We start from the raw sequence: 22,199 nt of genomic DNA, 5'->3' as shown, positions 1-22,199 counted from the left end.
ACTGCAGGATACTTCAAATGACATCATAGAGAACCCCAAGTTCAAAATCCAAATACCACCAACCATACTGCACCTCTAAACAGCTTTTGCCTGACAACAGGAGGACACATAATTTGGGGCCATGCATCACAAGTTAGAACTGTAAACAAGTAACACATTCTGAAGACAAATACACCCAGAAGCAGAAAAATTCCAATTATTTCATGAACTGTTTTTCTACTAATATGTAGACCAATAAAGCATATTTTAGTATATGCCAATGTGCTAACTGTGGTTAAATATAGATGGAGAAGTTAAAAGTAGTGTTTATTTTATTTTTCTTATGCATAATTTCAAAATTAAAGACACTACAGTATAGTCATATATATGGATCTGGTGATCAGACTGTCTGATCAAATTTCAGCACAGGATGGGGATAGAAGTGAGTGGCAGAGTACTTGCCTACCTGAACAGGACCGGGGCTTGGTCCCCAGCACCTAAATCAAACAAACAAACAAACAAACAGCTCTTTTTTTTTTTTTTTTTAATGAATGTTTCTTGGTTTTGTTTTTTTGTTTTGTTTTGTTTTGTTTTTTTACAACAGTGATTTAACCTCCCTGTACCTTAGTTTTCTCATCCATAAAATATGACTGCTGATAGTATGTACATTATGGCTAGCCTGAGGATTAAAAAATTTACCATATGAACCAGGTATGGTGGCACACACCTGTAATCTCAGCTACCTGGGAGGCTGAGGTAGAAGGATCACAATTTCCAGATCAACCTCCATAATTTAGCCAGACTTTGTCTCAAAATATTTTTAAAAGGGGCAGGGTAATATAGCTCAGTGGTTAAGCACCTGTGGATTCAATCCCTAGCACCAAAAAAAAAAAAAGAATCTGAGAGAATAAGTCAGCAGTAGATTCAAATTTCGAACATAGTCTGTTTCCAGAGTTTAAATACATATTTATCTTACTACAGAAAGATAAAATCTCCAACTGTCTCTCAATATTTCACACACAAGGCCCATATATATCAGGGCCTCAATCATGTTCCAATGTATCAACTGAAAGGTGGCTTTCTATTTTTGATGTTCATTTCATCAGAGGTCAAGACCTTTAGTCCAATGCTGTGGCACACACCTGTAATCCCAAAAATTCAGCAACAATTTAGCAAACTGAGCAACTGAGTTAAAAATTTAAAAATTAAAGAGCTGTGGCTGTAGTTCAGTGTAGAGCATCACAGGGTTCAATCCCCAGTAAAAAAATAAGTAAAAGTAGACCACTAGATAATAAATAAAAGAATAAATAAGGAAAATGAAAATAATCTTTCACTTCCTCCTAACAATTCATTTACATAGTTTTTTTTTTTTTTAGTTGTAGATGGACATAATACCTTTACTTTATTGCTTTTTTTTCTAATGTGGTTCTGAGGATCAAACCCAGTGCCTCATCTCTGCTAGGCAAGCACTCCACCATTAAGCCACAACCCCAGTCCCCAATTACATAGTTATTAAGAGACAAAAGGACTTCAAATCCTCTAACAAGAAATAACTCTGAAATCAATGAAGTACAAGAAAACATTAAATTCAGCTACTCTGTATTTACTGCATTAAAAAAAGAAAAATTACCTATCAGGATATAGAGACAGATGCCATAGTAAATATACTTTTGTGTGGCACCTGGAATAAGTCATAAATCTCAAAAAATAAAATCAACAGAAAATGAAACTGTGCCACTCTGTCAAATCTGTTCGTATCCTTTTCACAAACTTGAAACACAGGGCTCAGAGTATAGATCAAGGGTAGAGTGCTTGCCTGGCCCCAAGAACAATCCATCCCCAACACCACAAACACACACACACACACACACACACACAGGAAAAGGTTATATAAATATGAAAAACATAAGTATAATAAGAACAGAAAAAATGAAGTTTTCATGAATACTCTGATGCCATCTTTTTCTCATCCACATGACAGACACTTGTGCTAGTTACTCCCTTGCAATTTCATAATCGGACCCAAATAAGGATTCTCTTTAACTACCTCAGTGTAACTGCCTGTGGATTCTACCCAAAACTGTCACCACAAACCCTTTATACATGCTAAACACACATTCTACCAACAAGCAACACCCCCAATTCCTTACTACTCTTACTCATATGCTACTCTACACCCATCAAGAACCAAGAACAGCAGGATAAGGTGGGGCACTCCTGCAATCCCAGTGACTCAGGAGGCTGAGGCAGGATTGCACGTTCGAGGCCAACCTCAGGAACTTAGTGAGGTCCTAAGCAACTTAGCAAGACCCTATCCTTGAATAAAAAATTTTATTAAAAGGTTCAATGGAAAATCACACCTGGGTTCAAGCCCGAGAACCAAAAGTAAATAAATAAATATAGAAGGGAGAACCTATTCTTCTTTTCTTGAATATGAACTGAACTTTTATCTTACTTTGACCACGGAATGTAGCAGAAGGAATGATATGCTAGCTTCAGGCCTGGCAGCCAGCTTCTACTTTCACTCTTGAAAGCTAGTCACAGGTTTGTAAGGAAATACAGGATGCCCTGGAGAGAAAAACCAGAGAGAGACACCCTAAATATTAAGATACCACAGGAAAGAGGGAGGCCACATGAGAGACTATCAAGGTCCAACACAAATGGACCTTCTAGCCCAGCCCAATCACCAGCTGAAAAGCAAACAAATGAATGATCCTCAACTGATGCAACATAGGACAGAAAAACCATCCAGATCAGCCCTGTCTGAATCCTAATCCACAGAATTAATAATCACAATTGTTTTAAGTCACAAATTTTGAGGTAGTTTTCTATACAGCAACAGAGAACTAAAACATCACCTACCTAATATCCAGTGCTGACAAATTATCAGAAATTTTCTATAGAAAATCTACTATTATGTTGCATGTGATTACTCATACCTAAAATCGCATCTGCTCAGGAAGGTGAGACTAGAAACCACAAGTTTGAGGCTAGCCTCAGCAACCTGGCAAGACCCTGTCTCAAAATTTAGAAAAATAAAACAAAACGGGCTGGGGACGTAGCTCAGTGATAAGAGTGCTCCCCTGGATTCAATCCCTAGTACCATTTAAAAAAAAAAAAAAAAAAGGAAAAAGAAAAAAAACCTGTTCAATATTCAGAAATTTCCTGAAAATATAAAAATTAAATAAATTTAGGTAACCCCAGGTGTCTCAAAATATTTTTTATTTTGTCACATTGAAATCTCTTGTTAAAACTCTTTCTTGATGGGCTGGGGAGATAGCTCAGTCGGTACAGTGCTTGCCTTGTAAGCACAAGGCCCTGGGTTCGATCCCCAGCACCCCCCTCCCAAAAAAAAAAAAAAACCTCTCTTTCTTACTAGACTGCAAGCTCTAGGAGGGCAAAATCATTTCTGCATAGTCCCAGTATCTAACATAGTGCCTAGCATGGAATGGAATGAATATGTGTACACATTTATATTCAAAGTTATGGAGAAAAAAAAAGAGAAACAGAAATTCTCAAAAGCAGCAATATCTAGGGAAAAAAATGTGGTCAGTTATGGGATGATACAAATGTATTTAAAGTCATAAATTCAATTTCTACCTTTAAAAAAGAGAAAAGTCTGTACCATAACTAACTCATTCTCTACCTACCAGTTATTATACACCCATCAGACCCTGTCATTAATCACAAGAGAGCCAGGTAACAGAGTATAAAAGAATAAATCCATCAACTCCCATTACTATGGGAAAGTTTTAAAATATGGATGGGGCGGGGGGGGGGGGGGAGAGATATCTCAAAGATGGCCAGGCAAGATGGTGTACTCATGTAATCCCAGTGACTGAGAAGGCTGAGGCAAAAGACTACAAGTTCAAGGCCAGTCTCAGCAACTTAGGAAGGCCCTAAGCAAAATAGCAAGACCCTGACTCAAAATAATGTGCGCTCAGTGGTTAAGTGCACCTGAGTTCATTCCCTATATAAAAAAAAAAAAAAAAAAAAGATGACAACACTTTTAATATCCTTAAATTTAAAACACAGTATATTTAGAAAAGTAGAGGCAGTAGTTAGTCTAAGAGCACAAACTTGAGAATGCTAGATATAAAAATTTCAAACTTGAGAATGCTAGATATAAAAATTTCATCCTAATTTATTCCCTGAGAAAGTTGATCCTGCAGTGGGCAGGGTAGGTCAGTCAATATAACAACAACGTGATTTAATGGGTAAAGATAAGATTAAAAGGTAAGAAGCCTCAATGACCCATTTTTATCACTGTGTTCTTATAGACTCTTGGACATTTCAAACCTTGCTGAATTTCAACTTTTCATCCATGTGTCAATTAAATGCAAAAATATCCTCTTTTCTACCTTATAGGAATAAAGTTCTTAGAGAATCTTCAGAAGAAATAGATGACAAAAATTCAAGGCAGAATTACAAGTTTTTGAAGTAACAGTCAAGTTAGAGAGCAACAATTAATAGAGTACACAATAAATGGGAGCTGGTACAAAGAAGTCTGGGACCTGCAGTTCTGAAAGAATGAATGTAAAGGAATTTATGGTGGTTATATAAAGCAGAATCAAGGATTATGTCAAATTAATCACCTTACAGACTGAAAAGAAACAATTTGATAGAACCAAGACTAATACAGGCAAAATTATACACAGTACACAGTACCTTTTTTGTTTGTTTTTGGTACCAGGGCTTCTTCACCACTGAGCTACATCCCCAGTCCTTTTAATTATTTATTTTGAGGAAAGGTCTCCCTAAATTGGTTAAGACCTCATTAAATTACCTAGGTTGGCTTTGAACTAGCTATCTTCCTGCCTCAGCCTCCCAAATCACTGGGATTATCAGAGGTGTGAACACCCATGTATGGCCATGCAGTTCCTTCATAAGAAGTCAAAGCTGCCTGGTATGGTGGCACACTCCTGTAATTCCAACTCAGTAGGCCCACTGAGTTCAAGGCCAGTAAGACCCTATCTCAAAATAAAAAATAAGAAAATAAAGGATTAAAAAAGGGACTGGGGATATTGTCAGTGGTAGAGCCCCCAGGGCTCAATTTTCAATACCAAAAAAAAAAAAAAAGGAACTAAAGCCCCACTATAAACTACTAACAGAACCTGGATCTCAAGTAACAACATTTATGTTCAGAATTACAAATACTCCAAAGTAACTGTTCTGCATCTAGAAATTCAGACTGGGTAATGCTCAACCAACGTACCTGATAGAGAAGTTACCAATCTAAATGCACCAAAATGATAAACAAGCAATGCAACCTATTTCTGTTCTCAAATTCACTCTCTTCCCAGTGATATACAAACTTAGTATAAGGCAGAGCTCTATAGGGTATATCACAAATGGGCTAACAACTTCATAAAACACTTAATAATTCTAAAATAAAATACATAATAAAATTCTAAAATAAAATACATAATAATTCTAATTGCTGTTATAAAGCTGGGGGAGGGGTGTGAAACACCAGATTTTCAGCTACAGACTGCTTACTAGAGCTTCCTAAAGTAACTCACAATGATGCTGCCTAATGCCTGAAACACAGAAAAGCTTATGCTCAAAACAAAGTGTGATCAAAACTGGAAATAGAAAGCCATAAGACCCAAACTTGAGACTGACGATCTTCTTTACTCCCACTTACCTCAGAATAATGAGGAAAAAGAAAAAGGAAATAGAAATTTTATCTGAAAATTATTCTGGGGAAAACAGTGCACTGAGAACACAAAAACTCCTAAAAACTCAAAGAAGAACAAAGAGAGAGTCAGTGAACCACGAAGAAATTAAAGCAAACTTTTTGGCCTGGAGCTATCTAAAGAATCAATAAGATCAGGAAGTCTACCCTTAAAAAAACAAAAATAGCAAGAGATTTTTCTATTTGCAAGCAAAGAAAAAATAGCAGCTTTTGAAGGAAGAATTTCACAGAGATATAAACAGCTTAACCCCAGAAATGGGGACTGAAACCAGCTGCCTCAGACAAATAGGTCTAATGACTTTGACAACATCATACTCTCATCCACCAACAATATCAGGAGGCTGAAGTAGAGTCAATTTCAAATCACAAAGGATCACATCTTTCTGTCTTCTGCATAATCTTTAGCAAAGAGTTTCTCTTCCCTGGAGCACCACATTGCCCCCAATTCTTAGAAATCCCTGGAGCTACAGAACAATATTATAAAAAGCTTGACATCTGCACGCTTATAATCCCAGTGACTCTGAAGGTTGAGACAGAAGGATCACAAGTTCAAGGACAGCCACAGCAACTTGGCAAGACCCTGTCACACAAAACAAAAAAATAAGAAAGAGCTAGGCAGGTGGCGCAAACCAGTAATCCCAGGGATCCAGGAGCCTGAGGCAGGAGGGCCACAAATACAAGCCCCGCTTCAGCAATTTAGCAAGGTCATAAGCAACTGAGACCCCATCTCAAAATTAAAAATGAAAAGGTGTAGGAATGTGGTTCAATGGTTAAGCTCCTCTGGATTCAATTCCTGGTACCAAAAAATAAAAATAAATAAATTTTAAAAAGGGATGGGGATGTAGCTCAGAGGTAGAGCTCCCCAGAGTTAGATCCTCAGCACCAATTAAAAACAAAACAAAAACAAAAACAAAGTTTGACAACATTAACCTAGGCTAGGCAGCCTCACAAGCTTCGGGACAGAAGGGATTACTCACTGGACAAATAAGAAAAATAAAGCCTAGAAGAGGTTAAGAAATCCACCTAGGTTCACTGGATGAGTCAGTAGCCAAGGCAGGATTTAAATTCAGTTTTGCCTTCAGATCATATCAGAACTTGACTCCCAGTCCTTGGCTCAACAGAGACTCTGTTCAGTGTCTCCAGTCCTAAGAGTCAGCCCAGGTCAGGATCTTGGCTGACTATAATAGGGAAAGGAAAAATTTCCCTCAAGGCTTCAGGATAAAGAAAAGTCAAATTATTAAATGCAGAGTTATGCTAAAAGGTTCACATGCCCCTCTACCCTGCCAATCACATTTCTCTGCCAGTCAAAATAAAACACTAGATTTAAAAACCCGGATTCCATTTCCCTAATTTTCCAAATAAGAACACACACATACACATACATACACACACACACACACACACACTCACGAGGGGGAACTACACGAAACACAAGAGTAATGATAGCCAGTCAAAAGACGTTTACTGCATACATAATATGAACTCACTATAACAATAAATTATGATAAATATTGATATATAATAAAAAATATAAACAATATTTTCAAATATACATGCTAGGAATGAAAAATGAAAATACAAAAAAAAAAAAAAAGGTTTTTTTAACCTAGGGTGAGCAAAAAAAGTCTCTCTGACATATCTGAGTTGAAACACCCTGTATCAAAATAAAATTTTGAGTTCAGTAGTAGACTGCTTGCCGAGCATGTGGAAGGTCTGGGATTGAACTCAGGTTCAGAGAACTCAGAAGTCCTTTGTAACACCCTTCCTTAGTTACTAGCTAAAGGACGTCAAAATGCTCTGTGATGTTCCAGAGAAAGACACACTTGCTGGCTGACAAAGGCTCTGCCCAGAATGCAGCCTCAATGCCAGCCTCCCTCCCCACAAAAACCCTCCCATTCCCTGAGCCTAAATGGACAGAGCTTTGAGGAGCCTGCCCCTTTATCTTCTTCTGAGCTGGCCTTGAATAAACCTGACTCCTTCCAACCAACACTCCTCTCCCAAATACTGGTACTGATACTGGAGCAGGAGGAAGCCAGGACATTTGATTCCAGTGACATTAATGCTTTGATGCTAATGCAAAGCACCAGAAATCAAGGTAAGTGATGTGCGCCAAGAACATAGAGAATGAACACTCCGAAAACAAACTATTTTGTGCCTTTAATTTAGTTATTTTAGTTGGGAAAAGTAACACACAGCACATTACCCAACTATTGCACACTCAAAGATTCATCTCAAAAAAATGAAAACTAATGTTCGCACAAAAACAGACACAATGCTGGGTGCAGCAGTGCATACTAGTAATCCCAGTGAATCCAGAGATTTACGCAGGAGGATTTCAAGTTGCAGGCTAGCCTCAGCAACTTAGACTCTGTCTCAAAAAAAATACAAAGGGCTAAGAATGTACTCAGTGATAAAAGTACCCCTGGATTCAATCCCCAATCCAAAAAAGAAAATCTCAAAATGGGATCACAATAAACACCTACTACCCTGTAGCTTACCTTTTTCATTTTTTTTTTTTTTCCTTCTTTTATCGGTACTGGGGATTGAGCCCAGGGGCTCTTTACCATTGAGCTACATCATCAGTCCTTCTCATTATTTATTTTGAGACAGAGACTCACTACGTTGCTGAGGGTAGCCTGGAACTTTTTATCCTCCTGCCTCAGCCTCCAGAGCCACTGGGATCGCATGTGTGTGCCATTGAACTCAGCTCCTTTTTCACTGATTATCACTAAATCACAGCTTCAAAAAAATTTTTTTTAACCTTTTCTAAGCACCAAGCAAGAGGATAGTACAGCATTCTTTCTGGCTGGGGCAAACCTAGCAAATGTTTACCCAGCTGATGTAGAACAGCTGAGTCAGTCAGAAAAAGAGGCAGAGTGTGCAACATGGAAGTAGCATTATAAAGAGATCTGCAAAAAGCAAGGTTTCCCGAAGGAGCCCATTCCCACTCTGTGCCATGGAACTAGCCTGTAGGACCACAGAAGAATTAATCTTAAATTATTTCCTTTCAGCAGAAAACTACAAGAGGGGGCTGAGGATGCAGTTCAGGGCAAAGCGCTTTCCTATCATGTGCAAGGCCCCCGGACCAAAAACAATCATAAGAGGGAACAGTCTTCCTACGTACACAAGTCACAGCAAACAAAACTTCTCTGACAATAACTTCCTTCGTAAGAGAAAAGGAGGGAACCCTACCAAAACTCATTCTATGAAGTTATCACCACCCTCATACCCAAACCAGACAAAGACACATGGAGGAAAGAAAATTTTAGACGAATATCTCTGATGAATATAGTCACAAAAATTCTTAACAAAATCCTGGCAAACCGAATTCAAAAATATATTAAGAGATAGTGCACCATGATCAAGTGGAGTTCATCCCAGGAATGCAAAGTTGGTTCAACATCTGGAAATCAATAAATGTAATTTATCACATCAACAGACTTAAGGTTAAGAATCATGGTTATTTCAATTGACGCGGAAAAAGCATTCAACAAAATACAACACCACTTCATGCTCTAGAAAAAATAGGGATAGTAGAAATATACCTCAACATTGCAAAGGCCATTTATGCTAAGCCCATGGCCAATATCAATCTTAATGGAGAAAAACTGAGAGCATTCCCTTTAAAAACAGGAACAAGACAGGGATGCCCTCTTTCACCACTTCTATTCAACATTATCCTTGAAATACTAGCCAGAGCAATTAGATAGACTAAAGAAATTAAAGGGATACAAATTAAAGGGATACAAATAGGAAAAGAGGAACTCAAGCTGTCACTACTTGCTGATGACATGATTCTTTATTTAGAGGATCCAAAAAACTCCACCAGAAAACTTCCAGACCTCATAAATGAATTCAGCAAAAGAGCAGGATATAAAATCAACATGCATAAATCTAAAGCATTTTTATTCATAAAAGATGAAACATCTGAAAGGGAAATGAGGAAAACAACTCCGTTCACAATAGCCACAAAAAAAAAAAAAAAAAAAAAAAAAAAACTTGGGAATCAATCTAACCAAAGAGGTAAAAGATCTCTACAATGAAAACTACAGAACATTAAAGAAAGAAATTGAAGAAGACCTTAGAAGATGGAAAGATCTCCCGTGTTCTTGGATAGGCAGATTTAATATTATCAAAATGGCCATACTTCCAAAGGCGCTATACAGATTTAACGCAACTCCAATTAAAAACTCAATGATACTTCTCATAGAAATAGAGAAAGCAATCATGAAATTCAACTGGAAGAACCAAAGACCCAGAATAGCCAAAGCAATCCTGGGTAGGAAGAGTGATGCAGGAGGTATCACAATACCAGACCTTAAACTCTACTACAGAGCAATAGTAACAAAAACAGCATGGTATTGGCACCAAAATAGACAGGTAGACCAATGGTACAAAATAGAAGACACAGAGACATAACCACATAAGTACAGTTATCTCATACTAGACAAAGGTGCCAAAAACATACAATAGAGAAAAGACAACCTTTTCAACAAATGGTGCTGGCAAAACTGAAAATCCATATGCAGTAAAATGAAATTAAATCCCTATCTCTCACCCTGTACAAAACTCAACTCAAAATGGATCAAGGACCTAAGAATTAGGCCCAAGACCCTTCATAAAACAGAAGAAAAAGTAGGCCCGAATCTCCATCACGTTGGCTTAGGACCAGAGTTCCTCAACAAGACACCCATAGCGCAAGAAATAAAAGCAAGAATCAATAAATGGAATGGATTCAAACTAAAAAAACTTTTTCTCGGCAATGGAAACAATCAATAATGTAAAAAGAGAGCCTACAGAGTGGGAGAAAATCTTTTCCACACACACCTCAGACAGAGCACTAATCTCCAAAGTTTAAAAAGAACTTTAAAAACTTTATACCAAAAATACAAAGAACCCATCAATAAATGGGCTAAGGAACTGGGCAGACACTTCACAAAAGAAGATATACAGGCGATCAACAAATATATGAAAAAGTGCTCATCATCCCTGGTAATTAGAGAAATGTAAATTAAAACAACCCTAAGATTTCATCTAACTCCAATCAGAATGGCCATTATCAAGAACACAAGCAATAATAATTGTTGGCATGGCTGTGGGGAAAAAGGCACACTCACACATTGCTGGTGTAGTTGCAAATTGGTGCAGCCACTCTGGAAAGCAGTATGGAAATTCCTCAGAAAACTTGGAATGGAACCACCATTTGACCCAGCTATCCCACTCCTCAGCCTATACCCAAAGGACTTAAAATCAGCATACTACAGAGATACAGCCACATCAATGTTCACAGCTGTTCAATTCACAATAGCTAGATTGTGGAACCAACCTAGATGCCCTTCAATTGACGAATGGATAAAGGAACGGTGGTATATATACAATGGAATATTACTCAGCCATAAAAAAGAATAAAATTATGACACTTGCTGGTAAATGGATGAAGCTAAAAAATATCATGCTAAGTGAAATAGGCCAAGCCCAAAAAAACAAAGGCCAAATGTTTTCTCTGATAAGTGCATGACAATATATAATGGGGAGGGTGTGGGGGGGGGGAATGAAGGAATTTTGGATGGTGTAGAGGAAAAAGGGGTGGGAGGGGGTGGGGGGACAGAAAGATAGTAGAATGAAACAGACAGTATTACCCTATGTATATGTATGATTACATGAATGGTGTGAATCTACATTGTGTACAACCATAGAAATGAAAAGTTGTACCCATATGTGTATAATGAATCAAAATGCAGTCTGTAAAAATAAAAAAATTTTAATTAAAAAAAACTTCCTTTTTCAAACAGAACTGCAAAAGGTATTACTGATTATTTTTAAAACATTCATTTGTAATAGCTACTATCACTATGTTTTATATACTGTTTCTAAAGTCCCCTCCTATCCTACTCCTACTTTACATACAAAAACCTGCCTCAATGTGAAATTATTTGCCCACATCAAACAGCCAGTAAGTGATCAACTTAAGGTTGACAGTTACAAAAGTACAGCTTCTTTTCTTTTCTCAGGTTCTTCTGTATTATCAATACATTTAACAAGTATACTTAGTTACAAGCCATTTTCCAAAATATGGACCAAAATATGGCTACTGACCTTGGTTCAAACTAGGATTTTTTTTTCCATTTATCATATTTTTGGGAGACTACACCATATGCCAAAACCTACAGTAAGTGATAGGGACAAAGAAGTGAAAACAAGCCAGGCACCGTGGCCCATGCCTATAATCCCAGTGGCTCGGGAGGCTAAGGCAGGAGGATCCAGATTCAAAGCCAACCTCAGCAAAAGGTGCTAAGCAACTCAATGAGACCCTGTCTCTAAATAAAATACACAATAGGGCTGGGGATGCGGCTCAGTGATAGAGTACCTCTGAGTTCAATCCCGGGTTATCCGCCCCCAAAAGAAGTGAAAACAAACAGAAAAGATTCCCAGTCTCAAAGACATTTCAGTCTACTGAGGAGACCACAACTGCAACACACTGTAACTATAACTACTATATTGGAAAGTGGCAAGAATTAACCTTTTGAGTTTGTTTATTTTTTGGTTTTTGTGGTACTGGGGATTAAACCTGGGGATACTTTACCCCAGATGTTTTTTATTTTCAGAGAGGGGGTCTCACTAACTTGTAGAGGATTATCTTGAGATTAACTTGTAGAGGATACCTTGGGATTCTCCTCCTTGAGCCTCCGGCATCTCTGAAATTACAGGTAGTGCCCAGTTAAGTGTTAACCTTAGGAAGAACAGTGTTATGGTTTGAAAAATCAATCTATCCTCCCAAAAGCAAAGATAATCTCTCATGTTAGCTTTCTTACAATTATTCTAGTTTCAATTCTGCTGATAGTCTATAAGTAACAAATTTCCCCTTTTGATTCCAGGGCATAAGGTTCCCAAGGTCCTTTTACACAAAACACTGCTCTAGACATGCTCAGTAAGTATGCACATAAGCCTGCCAGTTCAAGTCAGCATAAACTTCCTTCCCAAAAAACAATGCTGTAATTTTTTGAAACTATGGTAATGAAAATACTTTAACTTTTTTGGTCAAATCATGGGTATACTAGAATTAAATGTGACTTAAACAGCATTTAAACACAAGACCTTGAACTAACCTGCCTGAAGACTCACTAAGGGCAGTTCTGAGACATAAAAAACCAGGTCCTTTCCAGGGTTGCTGCTTCTTTTAAGTCCAATAAAAAAGAAATTCAAGTTTTCTCATTCATTAATAATAGCTGCACCTATGAATAAAAAAATCATTCACTCCCTATATAGTGGTTCAAGCCTATAATCCCAGCAAATCAAGAGATTCAGTCAGGAGGATTGGAAATTTCAAGCCAGTTAGCAGACCCTGTCTAAAAATAAAAAATTGAAAAGGGATGGAGCTGAGTTGTAAAGCACCCCTGGGTTTCCCAGTACCCAAAACAAAAAAAAAAAAAAAAAAAAACAACCAGCAATTTATAGATGATCTGAAGCTGGACACAATATAACACACCTATAAACCAGCTATTCAGAGGCAAGCCTCAGTAATTTAGCAAGACCCTCAGCAACTAAGCAACTGTCTCAAAATAAAAGAAATTTAAAAGAACTGGGGAAGTATCTCAGTGGTAGAGCTCCCCTGGATTCAATTGCCAGTTCCAAAAAAATTAAAAAATAAAGAGACCGAGTGGCACACACCTGTAATCCCAGTCAGTTGAGAAACTGAAACAGATTAGACCACAGGTCAAGCTGATCAACTTAACATCTGTCTCAAATAAATAAATAAAAAGATTATCAAAAACAAACATGCTAGGCACCACCCATAAGGAATATATAGTAGGTAAAGAACAGCATTTTGCTGTTGTTATACTGAGGGTTGAACCCAGGGCCTTGCACGTGCTAGAAAAGCACTCTACCTTTGAGCTACATCACTAGCCCTTTTTAATTTTTTTATTTTTATACTAAGACAGGGTCTCACTTACTTGCCCAGGCTGGTCTTAAAACTTAAAATGCTCCTGACTCAGCCTCTCACCAAGACACTAGAATCGCAGGCACGCACCATGGTGCCCAGCAAGGACCTATTCTTGATATAGTAGAAGCTTTCAGGCATTTGAAAGGGATGTGTTGATATACCTTTAAAAATTGTCATCAATAACATTATCAACATTTTACCAGTAAGCTGGTTTTGGAAGTGATTACTCTGAACTCGAAACCTGATATTTCTGACCCTTACAATCTTTTCCTTTTTTTTCAATTTTGGGGTGAGGGGCTGTACCAGGAATTGAACTCAGAGCACTCAACCACTGAGCCACATTCCCCAGCCCTATTTCATATTTTATTTAGAGAAAGGGTCTCACTAAGTTGCTTACCACCTCACTTTTCCTGAGAAATACTCGAGATACTCCTGCCTCAGCCTCCCAAACTGCTGGGATTACAGGTGTGCACCATCACACCTGGCTCTTACACCATTCTTGAAAGGTGGGTTTATCACCAGGCACAGTAATCCCAGCACTTAGGACACTGAGACAGAAAGTATCACAAGTTCAATGTCAGCCTGGGAACTTAACAAGACACTGCTTCAAACGAAAAAAGAAATGGGGCAGAAGATATAATTCAGTGATTATAGGGCACCCAGTTTCAATCTCCAATACCAAAAAAAAAAAAATTTTAAAGATGGGTCTATCCCCATTATACATTTATTTGTGGCCTCCAAATTTAGACAAGTGTTCTCAGATCACACTCAGATTCTACCCAGGGGCTGGCCTAGAATTCAATCTATTCCCATAATACCAAATTTCCTAAGAACAGAACAGCACTGAATGTGTGGCTGTGAAATCATGTCACGTCAAACTTTGACTCAATCTGACCATCTTTTCAATCTTTAAATTGAAATTTAGCATGGCAGTTACATAATTTAGACATCTTTTCAATCTTCACATTGTTTAATTTTATTTTATAATTTCTTAGATTAATGGTCTTCCATATTTCCTTTTCAAAAAGGGAAAGTTTAAGCAAAGTGGGAAAACCAAAAGTTTTCCTAAACTCTCATGGCCACCTCCAGGTACCTCCAAGGAATAGTTTAAAAAAACATTGAGTGAAATAGAACCCTGCTTTCTCCATCTCTGCCTAGATGTAGAGTTGTCTAGTTATAGTCTAATGTTTGTTGTAGTCATTGTCTAGTTGTAGTCTAATGTTTGACAAAAAAGAATGTTTCACTTTTTTCTTATCCTTTACAATGCAGATAACACCATCTACTTTATAAATTTGTGTCAGTACACGGAGAATAAAATTTCTTATACATAGTAAGTATTCAAAAATTATTCCCCACCATGGTGGAACTGTAATCCCACCAATTCTAGAAGCTGAGGCAGGGGGATAACAATTCAAGGCCAGTCTGAGAAACTTAGCAAAACTTTCTCGAAATTTAAAATAAGAACATTTTTTAAAAAGGGCTGGGGATGCTGGGCATAGTGGCCCACACCTGTAATCCCAGTGACTCAGAAGACTGAGGCAAGAAGATCACAAATTCAAAACCAGCCTTAGCAACTTAAGGCCCTAAGTAACTTAGCAAGACACTGTCTCAAAAGAAAAAATAAAAAGGGCTGGGAATGTAGTTAGGTGGTAAAGCACCCTAGGTTCAATCCCCAGTACCAAAAAGAAATTTAAAAAAAAAAAAAAAGGCTCCATCCCATGACCTAATAATCTCCCAAAGGTCACACTTCCTAATATCACCAACCTTCTGGGCCAGGATATCAACATGAATTCTGTCCCAATATAAACATTCAAATGACAGCACCCTCCCAGCTCAGTCTCCCAGTAAGATACTAACCCCCAGATCTCAAAACATGATTTTGATAACAGACAAGAGCTGCCTTATGAAATACCTTACTGTAGATACTAAGTATGAGGTAGATAAGTTACGTTGTTCTGAATCTCTAACGTTGGCATTTCCTGAACTGAGCATTTAAACAAGCGATTTAATTCTGCATTTAATAAATACTTTTATGTTCATGTTCTATAACAGAAACTAATGTTAGTTTGCCTATCTTTTGGTCCTTTATTTCTCTAAAGAGCACAAATCAAAAATACATCTAGATTATGTGCACCTTCACCTAAGCAATTTTAACCTGACCCTTGTCTAAACTAGTCTTAAAGAATCCATTACTGGGCAGGGTGTAGTAGCACACATCCATAATCCCAGATACTTGAGAGGATGAGGCAAAAGGATTTGAGGCCAGCCTAGATGATTTAGTGAGAACTTGTCTCAAAATGAAAATTAATAAAAAGGGCTGAGGATAGAGCACTTGCTTAGCAGCCACAAAGCCCTGGGTTCAACCCCTACACCACAAAAATTAAAAATATAAAGAATCCATTACCCTGGTCTATTACTGCTAACGTGTTCCCATTTCTACATGTACAATCAGAGACCAAATTTTTGAGGAAAGACTTTCTCTGTCCCCATCTAAACTCAGCCAGTAATTCTCAAATCAAACACTCTATGGAAGATGCAGGCATTGGCTTTGATTCCTATGGTTTAGGAAAAACCACAACACATCACATAGCCAAGAAAAGTCTCATTTAAGATTAAAAAAAAAAAAAATAGGTAAGCCAGGTGTGGTCCACCAGGCCTATAATTCCAGCTACTAAAGAGGCTGGAGGATTACCTATATTGAGGCCAGTCTGGGCGACACAGCAAGACAATTGAAAAAAAAAAAGTTAAGGAACATATGGATGAGTATTCAACATGGACACAGAAGTTATGAAGATTCAGAAGACTAATATTTCACCACAAGACCTTGACCAATTCACCTACTTTGTTTATTATTTTTATAAGAAAAATGAAAATACAACCAGGTATACACACCTGTAATACCAGTAACTTGGTATTACAGTCAGTAACTGAGGTAGGAAAGATCACAAGTTTGAGACCGGCCTTGGCAACTTCGCAAGACCCTGTCTCAAAATGAAAAATATAAAGGGTTGGATATATAGCTCAGTGGTAGAGCACCCTTAGGTTCAATACCCAGTACTATTTTTAAAAAGAAGAAAGAAAATATACTCATCAAAATGCCAGGGAGTCAGACCCAGTGGCACACACCTGTAATCTCAACAACTCCAGAGGCAGGAGGATCCAAGTTTGAGACCAGCCTCAGCAACTTTAGACCCTGTCTCAAAATTAAAATTAAAAAGGGGGTTGGAGATGTGGCTCAGTGATGATGTGGCTCAGTGATTAAGCGTCCCTGGATTCAATCCCCAGTACCAAAAAATAAAATAATATAAAATGCCAGGGATATTGTTTTGGTTAACCATCAATTGTGTCCTGGGGCTACTAGCGACCTTACTAAGTCATCCTTGTCATCTCCATCACTTCTAAACAAACTCACACCTACATCATACCAAAAAGATGGTTACTAAGTCTTTAGGGAAGATATTTCACAATCACCCTCCGTAACATTCCAGTATCTTGTAGTCAGGAAGTTCTTTCTAACATGTAATCTATATCCCTTCTGTTGCAATTAAAATATATTCCCTCTTGTCCTGTTCTTTATGGAAGAACATCTGCTTAACACCACCTGAACAATACCCCTTCAAGAGATTATAAAATATAGGAAGCCCATTTCAAACAGTTTCATGCAAATGCAACATGGTTTTATGTGGGTCACCTTAGACAAAGAACATGATTAAGAGTTTAAATTCCTAATTCCATCACTGACTTACTCTGTAGATGATAGGAAGTTAAAAACCATGCAGATGCTGTGCTTCAATTATCCCATCAGTAAAATGCAAATAATAAAATCCAATGTTAGAACTTAGTTCCTTAAAAAGTTAAATATATGAGATTCTGAGTCCCAGTTTAAGTTCACCTAACAACTCTCGAATCACACTCTCTGTGGAAGCTGCAGATGTTAGCTTTAATCTCTGGTTTAAGACTCTTAGCAATAACATCAATAACATATTACCATAGAACTTTGTAATTCCACTTTTGTATATACCCAAAGTAATTGAATATAAGTCCATGCACATGCATGTTCACAGCAATACAACTTACAAGAGCCAATGGTGAAAACAGTCCAAATGTTCAATAAATAGGTACATGGATAAACAAATTATGACATATATGTTAAAATGGAATATTATTCAGCCATTAAAAAGTAACAAAATACTGATTATTACTCCAATGTGGATAAACACACTACCAAAATATACTGTCAAAGAAGCCAAACACAAAGATTATATGATTCATGTATTTGAAATATCCAGAATAGGTAAATCCACAGAGACAGAATGAAGACTGGTAGTTGTCAGGGGCTAGGGGAAATGAGAAGAAACTGCCCTATTTCAAAGGTTTTTACTTTGGAGTGATGGAAATGTCTTCAAACAAGACATGGGGGAACTGTGGAAACTTTAGAATTAACCAAATGCCACTGAATTGTTCACCTTAAAATGGTTAATTTCATGTGAAGTTAACAGCACCTCAATAAGTTATTAAAGTTATTAATAAGCTGGGACTGTAGCTCATCAGTAGAGAGCTTGCCTAGCACATGTGAGGCACTGGGTTCAATTCTCAGTGCCACATAAAAATAAAAATAAAAAAAAATAAAGATATTTTTTTAAAAATACTAGAACCAGGGGGTTAATGTCCACAAAATGCTTAGCATTCTACAGGAAAGTTATGTAGAATTTTAGAAGCCCAGCATCGTGGCACACAACTATAATTCCACCTACTCAAAAGGATCACAAGTTCGAGGTTGGCCTCAGAAATTTAGCAAGACCCTAAGTAACTCATGAGACCCTGTCTCAAGAAAAAAAAAAAAAAAAATTTTTTTAAAGGAGGATTCTGGGGATGTTGGTCAATGTCTAAGCACCCCTAGGTTCAACTCCAGGTACCAAAAAAAAATTTTTTTAAGACAGGATTGAAGACCAAATGTTTCATATTATCTCAATAAAGCTAATCATTTTCTAGGCAATAAATGGAAAACAAAAGAAACCAAACATAGAGCAGGGTGCAGTGGTACACACCTGTAATCCCAGCAACTGGGGGCAGGGGGCTGAAACAAGAGGATCTCAAATTCAGGGTCTTTCAACAATGTCAACGAGGGGTGTCTCAAAATAAAAAATAAAAAGGGTTTGGATGTAGTTTAGTGGTAACATGACCCTAGGTACAGTCCTCAGCATACAAAAAATGTAAGGAAATAAAATAAAATACAGAACATTGTCATAATTATCTAACTTACTGAAAGGAAAATAGAACCAATAAATGAGTAAATGAATAAAAAGATTAACTAAGGACCTCAGAGTACACCAACGATGACCACAGAAGAGCAATAAGAAATAATAAAGATAAGGAATAGAAAAATAAAAGCCCATAAAACCAAGATACAAAGACCTATTCTGTAGGGAGGTGAAAAAAGAAAACCTGAAGATAGAAAAGTTTAAAAGCATGATGGGCTGTGTATACCTATAATCCCAGCAACTCAGACAACTGAGGCAGGAGGATTGCAAGCTTAAGACCAGCATGAGCAATTTAGAGAGACCCTTTATCAAAATAAAAAACATAAGAAAGGACTGGGGATGTAGCACCCCTGGGTTATATGGTTATTTCTTAGTACCCCCTTAAAAAAAAAAAAAAAAAAAAAAAGACTGTGCCATTGTACCTCATGTTCAGAGATTATTTCCTCCCTTTTTTGTTTATTTTTGATACTAGGGATTGAACACAGAAGCACATTACAACTGAGCTATATTCTAGCCCTCTTTATTTTTTTTATTTTGAGACAGGGTCCATTGAATTGCTTAGATCCTCACTAAGTTGCTAAAGCTGGCCTCAAACTTCCAACCTTCCTGCCTCCCTGCCTCCCTGCCTTAGTCCCTCAGCCTCCCCAGTCTGGGATTACAGGCATGTGCCACTGTGCCTGGCAATCACTTCCTTCTTAAAAGAAAACATATACCTGTTTCTGTAACATTATCTCTCAGATTGTTCTCTTAAATTCCTTAGAACTTGTTCTGGGGCACTCTTCTCATTCCACCATGTGAGCATATCCATTGTCTTTACCTACAAATATCATATATTTACCAAAATCGTCCAGACTTCTCTCCAGCTCCACCTCCTCACATCAGTGGAAAGACTGCTTTCTTGATGTCTCCACTTGTATGTTTTCACAAGCATCTCACACCTCACATGACTAAAACCGAGGTCTTCGTTCCACTCCCCAACTCTAGTCAAAATCTGCTACTCCTCCAATGTTTCCATCTCAGAAATGGCACCTTCATCTATCAGATGCTCATGCTAGAAATCTGGAATTATACTTTGACACTACTCTCTTCCCACACAACCAATCCATCATTAAGTGCTGCCTGTCCTAATTCTAAAATAGCCACTGAATCTTTGTACTTCTCTCCATCTCACCGGCCTACAACCTAATCCAGACTATCATCATCTTTTGCCTGGACAACTTAAATGCATCCCAACTATACGTCCTCCATTTCTTATCTTTCTAAACCACTCCCCACAATGAAGACAGAGGAGTATTGTTTTAAAAGCATATATTAGGGCTGGGCGTGGAGATGCACACCTGTAATCCAGCCAGCTACTGGGAGCCTGAGATAGGAATACTTGACCCCAAGAGTTCAAGGCTAGCCTGGGCAATTTAGCAAGACCCCATCTCAAAAATTTAAAAAGTTTTTAACACTGGGATCTAACCCAGAGGAATTTTACCACTGAGCTACAAACCCAGCCCTTTTTATTTTGAAAGTCTCAATATGTTGCTTGGGGGCCTTGCTAAATTGCTGAGGCTGGCCTTGAACTTGCAATCTTCCTGTCTCAGCCTCCTGTGTTGCTGGATTTACAGGCATATCCAACCATGCCCAGTTCAAAATTAAAAATTTTAAAAGGGTTGGGCTTTAACTCAGTGATAGCGAGCTGACCTACCATGTGTGAGGTCCTGGGTTCAATCCGCAGCACCAGGAGGAAAAAAAAAAGCATATATTAGGTCATGACATTCAACCGTAAAGTCTACAAAAACCTGGGTGCGGTGGCAAACGCCTGTGACCCAGCTACTCTGGAGACTGAGGCAGAAAGATTCTACGTTTGAGTCCATTCTGGGCAAACCTACAAGACCGTATCTAAAGATAAAATAAATAGTTATGGATCTAGCTCAGTTGTAGAACGTTCTTCAGTTCAAACCTCAATACTACAAACAACAAAATAATTAAAAAATAAACCAGGCAAGGTGGTGCATGCCTGTAATCCCAGAATCATGAGACTGAGTAAGAAGGATCCCAAATCCAAGGTCAGCCTCAGCACCTTACCAAGGTCCTATGCAACTTTGTGAGATCCTGTCTCAAAATTTTTAAAAAGATTTTTTTTTTTTTTTTTTTTTTTGAAGGGCTGAGGACTAGCTCAGTGTTTGTACCTCTGGGTTCAATTCCCAGTGCAATTTAAAAAAAAAAAAAAAAAAAAAAAATTAAGGGCTGGGGAGATAGCTCAGTTGGTAGAGTGTTTGCCTTGCAAGCACGAGGCCCTGGGTTCGATCCCCAGCACCGCAAAAAAAAAAAAAAAAAAAAAAAAAAAAAAATTAACTGGGCATGGTGGCACATGCCTGCAATCCCAGTGACTTGGAAGGCTGAGATAGGAGGATCACAAGTTTGAAACCAGTCTGAGTAATTTAATGAGGCCCTCAGCGACTAAGTGATTACCTGTCTCAAAATAAAAAATAAAAGGACTGGGGATATAGCTCAGTGGTAAAGCATCCCAAGGTTAAATCCCTACTACAAAAAAAGAAAAAAAAAATCTTGATATTATCCTGCCTCTGCCTCCCAAGTAGCTGGGATTAGCCATGCCCCAGCATCTCTGGGGCTAAGAAAGACAAAAGGATAGTAAGTTTGAAGTCAACCTCATCAACTTAGGGAGACCATCTCAAAATAAAAAATGAAATGGACTGGAAATGTAGCTCAATGGTAAAGCATCCCTGGATTCAATCCCCAATACAAGGGGAAAAAAATACACAAGCAGCTGAGATTATCTGTTTGTGTCATGGTACCCTGTTGTTCATTCTTCCGGAATTTTACCCAAGGAGATTCGTTAGCCTTGACTTTTTCCCTAAATATCATGCTTTTCCATTCATTTTATCAACTTCCAAATCCCTTAAGCACCAATCAGTTCAAAAAGATGGCAAAATCAGATGGTTAGCTATTTTCTACCTGTTTTGCAAAGAAATGTTCTTCTAGTCCTAAAATGACTCTGGCCTGTTTTGCTAAAATATCTTACAAAAATGTGTTATCTATCTTATATTTGGAACTCTGTTTCAGTCACTGTTGTTTTTGAGGTTTCTTACACCCAGTAAAGACTCATCCTTCTGCTGGGCACAGTGGCACATGCCTGTCATTCCAGCAACTCACGAGGCTGAGGCAGGAGCATGGAAAGTTCAAGGCCAGTCTCTGCAAGTTAACAAGACTTGTTTCAAAATTAAAAAAATAAAATTAATTTTAAAAAACTAATTATTTTAATGTGAAGGGCACTGAGGAAAAGGAGGGATAACTATTTTGTTTAACCTTT

At 37.8% G+C, this 22,199-nt stretch overlaps 1 protein-coding gene across 8 annotated transcripts in view; it reads right to left on the bottom strand.

The window, feature by feature from the left end:
- AMBRA1 (autophagy and beclin 1 regulator 1) overlaps window positions 1-22,199 on the bottom strand; it is a 173,764-nt gene that overhangs the window by 143,100 nt on the left and 8,465 nt on the right. Inside the window, exon 2 of one of the 8 annotated variants that reach the window (XM_079103398.1) lies at window positions 2,435-2,547. The exons of the other annotated variants lie outside the window; for them this stretch is intronic. The gene's annotated coding sequence lies outside the window, so the exon portion shown is untranslated. The remainder of the gene's footprint in view (window positions 1-2,434; window positions 2,548-22,199) is intronic. 8 annotated transcript variants of the gene reach the window in all.

This window comes from Sciurus vulgaris (assembly GCF_902686455.1).
Source record: "Sciurus vulgaris genome assembly, chromosome: 11".
NCBI classification, from domain to species: domain Eukaryota; kingdom Metazoa; phylum Chordata; class Mammalia; order Rodentia; family Sciuridae; genus Sciurus; species Sciurus vulgaris.
Note: the sequence above shows the minus strand (reverse complement) of the source record. Positions and strands in the feature narration are given on the sequence as shown.